At 36.3% G+C, this 7,222-nt stretch overlaps 1 non-coding gene across 1 annotated transcript; it reads left to right on the forward strand.

The window, feature by feature from the left end:
- The first annotated feature begins 1,200 nt into the window (after window positions 1-1,200).
- LOC148580358 (small nucleolar RNA R71) lies at window positions 1,201-1,308 on the forward strand. The gene has a single exon (XR_015895820.1). It is a non-coding gene; the product is annotated as a small nucleolar RNA R71 (small nucleolar RNA).
- Window positions 1,309-7,222: the final 5,914 nt, after the last annotated feature.

Below are 7,222 nucleotides of genomic sequence, written 5' to 3' on the forward strand. Positions count from 1 at the left end.
GGGCATGAGGTTTATTCCTGAACCAAGGTCACACAGGGCCTTAAAGGTCATGGTGCCTATGGTACAAGGTATTATGAACTTTCCAGGATCCTGTCTCTTCTGAGACAATGTCAGTTGATCCAGATCACTTAGTTCATTGATGAACAAGGGAGGTTCAACTTCCCAGGTATCAATGCCAAATAATTTGGCATTCAGCTTCATGATTGCACCAAGAAACTTGGCAGTTTACTCTTCAGTAACATCCTCATTCTCTTCAGAAGAGGAATACTCATCAGAGCTCATGAAGGGCATAAGGAGGTTCAATGGAATCTCTGTGGTCTCTAGATGAGCCTCAGAGTCCTTTGGTTCCTCAGAGGGAAGCTCCTTTTTTATCACTGGACGTCCCAGGAGGTCTTCCTCCTTGGGATTCACGTCCTCCTCTCCCTCTTTGGGTTCGGCCAAGGTGCTTATGTCAATGGCCTTGCACTCTCCTTTTGGATTCTCTTCTGTATTGCTTGGGAGAGTACTTGGAGGGATTTCAGTGATCCTTTTACTCAGCTGGCTCACTTGTGCTTCCAAATTTCTAATGGAAGACCTTGTTTCATTCATGAAACTCACAGTGGCCTTAGATAGATCAGAGACTAGATTTGCTAAATTAGAAGCATTTTGTTCAGAGTTCTCTGTCTGCTGCTGAGTGGATGATGGAAAAGGTTTACTATTGTTAAACCTGTTTCTTCCACCATTATTAAAGCATTGTTGAGGCTTTTAATCCTTCCATGAGAAATTTGGATGATTTCTCCATGATGAGTTATAGGTGTTTCCATAAGGTTCACCTAAATAATTTACCTCTGCTATTGCAGGGTTTTCTGGATCATAAGCTTCTTCTTCAGAAGATGCCTCTTGAGTACTGTTGGATGCAGCTTGCATTCCATGCAGACTCTGAGAGATCATATTGACTTGCTGAGTCAATATTTTATTCTGAGCCAATATGGCATTCAGAGTATCAACTTCAAGAACTCCCTTCTTCATAGGCGTCCCATTGCTCACAGGATTCCTTTCAGAAGTGTACATGAACTGGTTATTAGCAACCATGTCAATGAGTTCTTGAGCATCTGCAGGCATTTTCTTTAGGTGAATGGATCCACCTGCAGAAGTGTCCAATGACATCTTTGATAGCTCAGATAAACCATCATAGAATATATCCAGGATGGTCCATTCTGAAAGCATGTCAGAAGGACACTTTTTGGTCAACTGTTTGTATCTTTCCCAAGCTTCATAGAGGGATTCACCTTCTTTCTGTCTGAAGGTTTGAACATCAGCTCTAAGCTTGCTCAGCTTTTGAGGAGGAAAGTACTTGGCTAAGAAAGCCGTGACCAGCTTATCCCAAGAGTTCAGGCTGTCTTTGGGTTGAGAATCCAACCATAATCTAGCTCTGTCTCTTACAGCAAAGGGGAAAAGCATGAGCCTGTAGACTTCAGGAGCTACTTCATTAGTCTTAACAGTATCACATATCTGCAAGAATTCTGTTAAGAACTGAAAGGGATCTTCAGATGGAAGTCCATGAAACTTGCAGTTCTGCTGCATCAGAGAAACTAGTTGAGGTTTCAGCTCAAAGTTGTTTGCTCCAATGGCAGGAATGGAGATGCTTCTTCCATGTAAATTGGAATTAGGTGCAGTAAAGTCACCAAGCATCTTCCTTACATTATTATTATTTTCGGCTGCCATCTCCTCTTCCTTTTCGAAAATTTCTGAAAGGTTATCTCTGGATTGTTGTATTTTAGCTTATCTTAATTTTCTCTTCAGAGTCCTTTCAGGTTCTGGATCTGCTTCAACAAGAATGTTCTTGTCCTTGCTCCTGCTCATATGACAAAGAAGAGGGCACAGAAAAAATAATAATAATAATATGGATCCTTTATACCACAGTATAGGGATCCCTTTGTGAGTGGAAGAAAAGAGGGAGACAAAGAGTGTGATGTAAAGAAAGAAACACAACTGTGAGGATGGCAGAGATGTGAGATGAGATGTTAGTAGATGAATAAATAAATAGAATAGGATGGGAGAGGGAGATTTTTCGAAAATAATTTTTGAAAAAGAGTTAGTGATTTTCGAAAATAGTTTTTGAAAAAGGTTAGTAATTTTTTTGAAAATATTTTTTTTTAAAATCAAAAATAAAAATAAGAATAATTAGTTAATTAAAAAGAAATTTTTGAAAAAGAGGGAAGCTATTTTCGAAAATTAGAGAGAGAGAGTTAGTTAGGTAGTTTTGAAAAAGTTAAGAAACAAACAAAAAGTTAGTTAGAAACAAATTTTGAAAAGATAAGAAGTTAGGAGGTTAGAAAAGATATTTTGAAATTAGATTTTTAAAAAAGATAAGATGAGAAGATATTTTTGAAAAGATATGATAGAAATCAGTTTTTGAAAAAGATTTGATTTTTAAAATCACAATTAATGACTTGATTCACAAGAAATCACAAGATATGATTCTATAACTTAAAGTTTGAATCTTTCTTAACAAGCAAGTAACAAACTTGAAATTTTTGAATCAAAACATTAATTGTTATTGTTATTTTCGAAAATTTGGTATAAAAATAAGAAAACGATTTTTGAAAAATATTTTTTGAATTTTCGAAAATAACTAAGAATTTTGAAAAAGATTTGATTTTTGAAAAAGATAAGATTTTCAAATTGAAAATTTGATTTGACTCATGAGAAACAACTAGATTTTTAAAAATTTTGAAAAAGTAAATTCAAATTTTCGAATTTAATGAGAAGAAAAAGGGAAAGATATTTTTTTGATTTTTGAAATTTTTATGATGAAAGAGAAAAACACTAAAAATGATGCAATGCATGAAATTTTTAGATCAAAACAATGAATGTATGCAAGAATGCTATGAATGTCAAGATGAACACCAAGAACACTATGAAGGTCATGATGAACATCAAGAACACATTTTTGAAAAATTTTTAATGCAAAGAAAACATGCAAGACACCAAACTTAGAATTCTTTAATGCTTAGACACTAAGAATTCAAGAATGCATATGAAAAACACCATACAACACAAAACAAAAAATCATCAAGATCAAACAAGAAGACTTACCAAGAACAACTTGAAGATCATGAAGAACACTATGAATGCATGAAACTTTCGAAAAATGCAAGATGCACATGCAATTGACACCAAACTTATAACATGACTCAAGACTCAAACAAGAAACACAAAAATATTTTTGATTTTTATGGTTTTCTAATTTTTTTTTGGATTTTTATTTTATATTTTTCGAAAAATTATTTTAAAAAAGAAAATAAGGATTCCAAAATTTTTAATATGAATTCCAGGAATCTTATGCTCTAAAGCTCCAATCAAAGGGTCAGGCATGGCTTAATAGCCAGCCAAGCTTTAGTATGTAACTCAGACATGACACGCCTGACATACTCATTCCCAAAGGAATTAGACATGGCTTTACAGCCAGCCAGGCTTCAACATGCTCCATGAAACACTAGAATTCATTCTTAAAAATTTTGAAGCCATAGAATAATTTATTTTTGAAAACATTTTTATAATTTTTTTTTTGAAAACAAAGGAGAAAATTTTGAAAAATTTTTGAAAATTTTTTTTGAAAAAATAAAAAGAAAATTACCTAATCTGAGCAACAAGATGAACCGTCAGTTGTCCAAACTCGAACAATCCCCGGCAACGGCGCCAAAAACTTGGTGCATGAAATTGTGATGTCCAGGCTCAAACAATCCCTGACAACGTGAGCAACTTGGTACGCGTAATCGTGATTACACTTTAATTATGTAAAATTCATGGCTCTTTCTTTCCCTGGCAGTGGCGCCAAGAACATGGTGCCAATACCATGGTTCACAACTTCGATACAACTAACCAGCAAGTGCACTGGGTCGTCCAAGTAATACCTTACGTGAGTAAGGGTCGAATCTGATGACAAGTCATCTTAGCCCATTTTAGCTAGTCTTTTTCTTTTGTTTTCATTAGAATTATGCACTTTCTTAAGCTACAAGCAAGCTAATTGAGTAGATTTTCATGTTTCCCTTGATTGAACCAACCATATGTGAATTCATGCCATTTCATGAGGTTTTGAACTATATTTGTTGCATATTGTGGAAGATTGAATACCTCATGATTTTGAGCAAAACTTTGATTAGTTTGGTTGATCAATGATAGGTGAAGAAGGCTTGGAGAAAGGTTGAAGCAAAGAGGAATGGCTAGGAGTGAAGAGAGGACAATGGAATAAGTGAAAATTGAACCGGGTTGCATGAAGTTAGCCCCAACGTTAGCCCCCTAACTTGGAGGCTAACGTTGGGCATATGAATCACTCTTTGGAAGTAGCCAACGTTAGCTCCAACGTTAGCCCCCTAACTTGGAGGCTAACGTTGGAACTTGAGAGTTTCTCCCTGGGCTACCAACGTTTGCGCCAACGTTAGCCCCCTAACTTGGAGGCTAACGTTGGCACTTAAATCACAATGGGGGAGTAGGCAACGTTTGCGCCAACGTTAGCCCCCTAACGTGGAGGCTAACGTTGGCACCAATCACACCAAGCAAGGCCAACGTTAGGGTCAAAGTTAGACCCCTAACGTTGGCGCCAACGTCTAAACCAGAAGAATGTGGTTTGCTGATATGAAAAGTTAGGGTCAAAGTTAGACCCCTAACTTTGACCCTAACGTTGAAGACCAACGTTGGCTAACTCCATTTCCGGTTCAATTGGTTCACTTCGGTTCTTCTTCAATCTTCAAGAGCAATCAACCAAGGCCTCTTTCAACCCAATTCCACCAAGAACAAAGGCCCAACTCAAGGCTTGAAGATCATTTTGGAAAGTGTATAAATAGGATAGAATTCAATTTGTTTAGAGAGCTTTTCCGGGAGAGTTTTCTTTTAGAGCTTTCCTTTTAGAATTTTCATAAGAGTTTTTGGGAAGCTTTTGTCACTGAGTGAACTTTAATTTCTTGTTTTCATTTGCTTTCAATTTCATTTTACTTTTGTCTTGGATCTTGGATTGGAGAATTGAAGAAATTCTGTTTCAATCTCAATCTTGGATCTCTCTGTTTATTTACTGCTTAATTGAAATTCCGTTTCTGTTACTTACTTCATCTATTCTCTTTGCAATTTACAATTTCCTTGCTATTGTTCTTGTTGGATCTAGGAAGGCATTGAGATCTAGACTTGGTTTTCTAGTCTCTGGGTCCTGAGATCTAAATTCTCATTTCAATTCTCTGTTTAATGCTTTCATTGTTCATTTACTTTGCTGTTATAAGATCCGGTTCAATCCCAACTCCCTTTTCCTCTTCTGTTTGATGCAATTTAGTTTTCCCTTGTTTAAATTCTGCAAATCCTCATCCCAATCCCCTTTACTTTTCAAGCAATTTACATTTCTTGCACTTTAAGATTCTGCGATTTACATTTCTTGCACTTTAAGTTTCTGTCATTTAATTTCTTGTCCTTTAAGTTTCAGCAATTTACTTTCCCGCTCTCTTTAATTTCATGCAATTTACATTCTGCAAATCACAAATCACCCAACCAACACTTGATTCGCTTGACTAAATCAACCACTAAACTAAAGTTGCTCAATCCTTCAATCCCTGTGGGATCGACCTCACTTCCGTGAGTTTTTATTACTTGATACGACCCGGTACACTTGCCGGTTAGTTTTGGGTGTTTTGGTAGAAATTCGTTTCTCATCAAAATATCTCATCAAGTTTTTGGCGCCGTTGCCGGGGATTGAATAGATTGACAATGATTAAGTGAGGTGGTGATCTAGATCAAGCATTTTTTTTCTTTTCTGTTTCTTTAATTTTTGACTTGCACACTAACTGTTTGAGACTTTGTCTCTACTAACCCCCACTGCACTCAAGCTACAGAATGCTCTGTGCATCTTTGCTGTTTTGGTTGTATGACATGAACTAAGAGAGAGTTCTCCATCTCTGGAATTTCTGAAGAAGGGCACCAAGAAATGGAGGAGACAGTAAGGAAGTCCATAGTGAGAGGAGAAAAGCTGAGGCACTATGATTTTCAGCCTCCATGATCAAAGAATGAAGGATGTCAAGCTAGTGACAATAAAGAAGCGCTTTGTTGGGAGGCAACCCAACCTGAGGTAGTTTTCTTTTCATAGCTATTTTAATAAAAAGGTTAATTAGTTTTATCTATATTGCAAGAAGCTAAGTTTGGTGTTGCACACCAAAACAATCTAAGGGAGAATGAAAGATTCTAAGTTTGGTGTTTCACCAAAATCCCATCATAAAACACATTCTCAATTTCTGCATAATGCTGGCTTCAAGCATGTTGTATAAACTAGTTAACTATTCTGCTGTTTCCTAGTTTTCAGTTTTGTCATTTTTGAAAAAGAAAAAGAGTTTTACACATGGTTAATCTAATGCATTGGCAAGGTACTAAGTTTGGTGTGCCCACACCAAAGTAAGTACAAAAGCCACAAATAAATCATGCAAGCTAACCATTTTTCAAGTGCTTGGGGAACAAGCAACTTTCAATATCATTGCAGAGGTCCATACAAACTGTTGGAAGGATTAAGCATCATCAACCAAAGAAACAAAAGATGAACATGAAGGCCAGCAATGATGATGATGAGAAGAAGGAAAGAAAGTAAACTTCAACAGGTTGTATTGTTAAGTCATTGTTTTGCATTAAATATTGCTGTGATTGAGAGTTGGATTGTATCCTGATCTACCCTGCCTGTCTGCATAGTATAGTTTCTTTTCTATTTACCCCTGCCTGCATACATAGTATAATTTCTTTCTTTATAATTCAATAAGCAAGATGTTTGATCATTCACAACATTCTTATCTTCAAAACTTGTTTGCACTCAATTTCCAAGAAATGCATCACATGAAAGTTCTTTGAAAAGAAGGATTGAGGAATTAAACAATTTTGAGGCAAGCAAAAGATTAGGAGAAGTGGTGGTTCTGGTTATACGATTTTGTACTGAGGTTGCATGCTTGTGAAAACTTGCATGGGAGCTCATAGGCGGGACATGAAGTTCAAAGAAGTATTGTGGAGATTCTCAAAAATCTATTGATCCAAGAAGCAGCAAACAAAACAAAAGAAAGAAAAGAAAATACAAAAACAAAAAGAACATGGTCCAAGGCTCTGAGCATCAATTACTAGGCAGAAAAGAAAGAAGAAACAATGACTCAAAGAGTTGTTAGCCTAGTAAAATGCTTGTGGTTGAAGTGTGTCAAGGAAAGAGGCTTGAGCAAGTAAATCCTTAGGG

This window comes from Arachis ipaensis, chromosome B10, assembly GCF_059453495.1.
Source record: "Arachis ipaensis isolate K30076 ecotype BB chromosome B10, ASM5945349v1, whole genome shotgun sequence".
Lineage (NCBI taxonomy): Eukaryota > Viridiplantae > Streptophyta > Magnoliopsida > Fabales > Fabaceae > Arachis > Arachis ipaensis.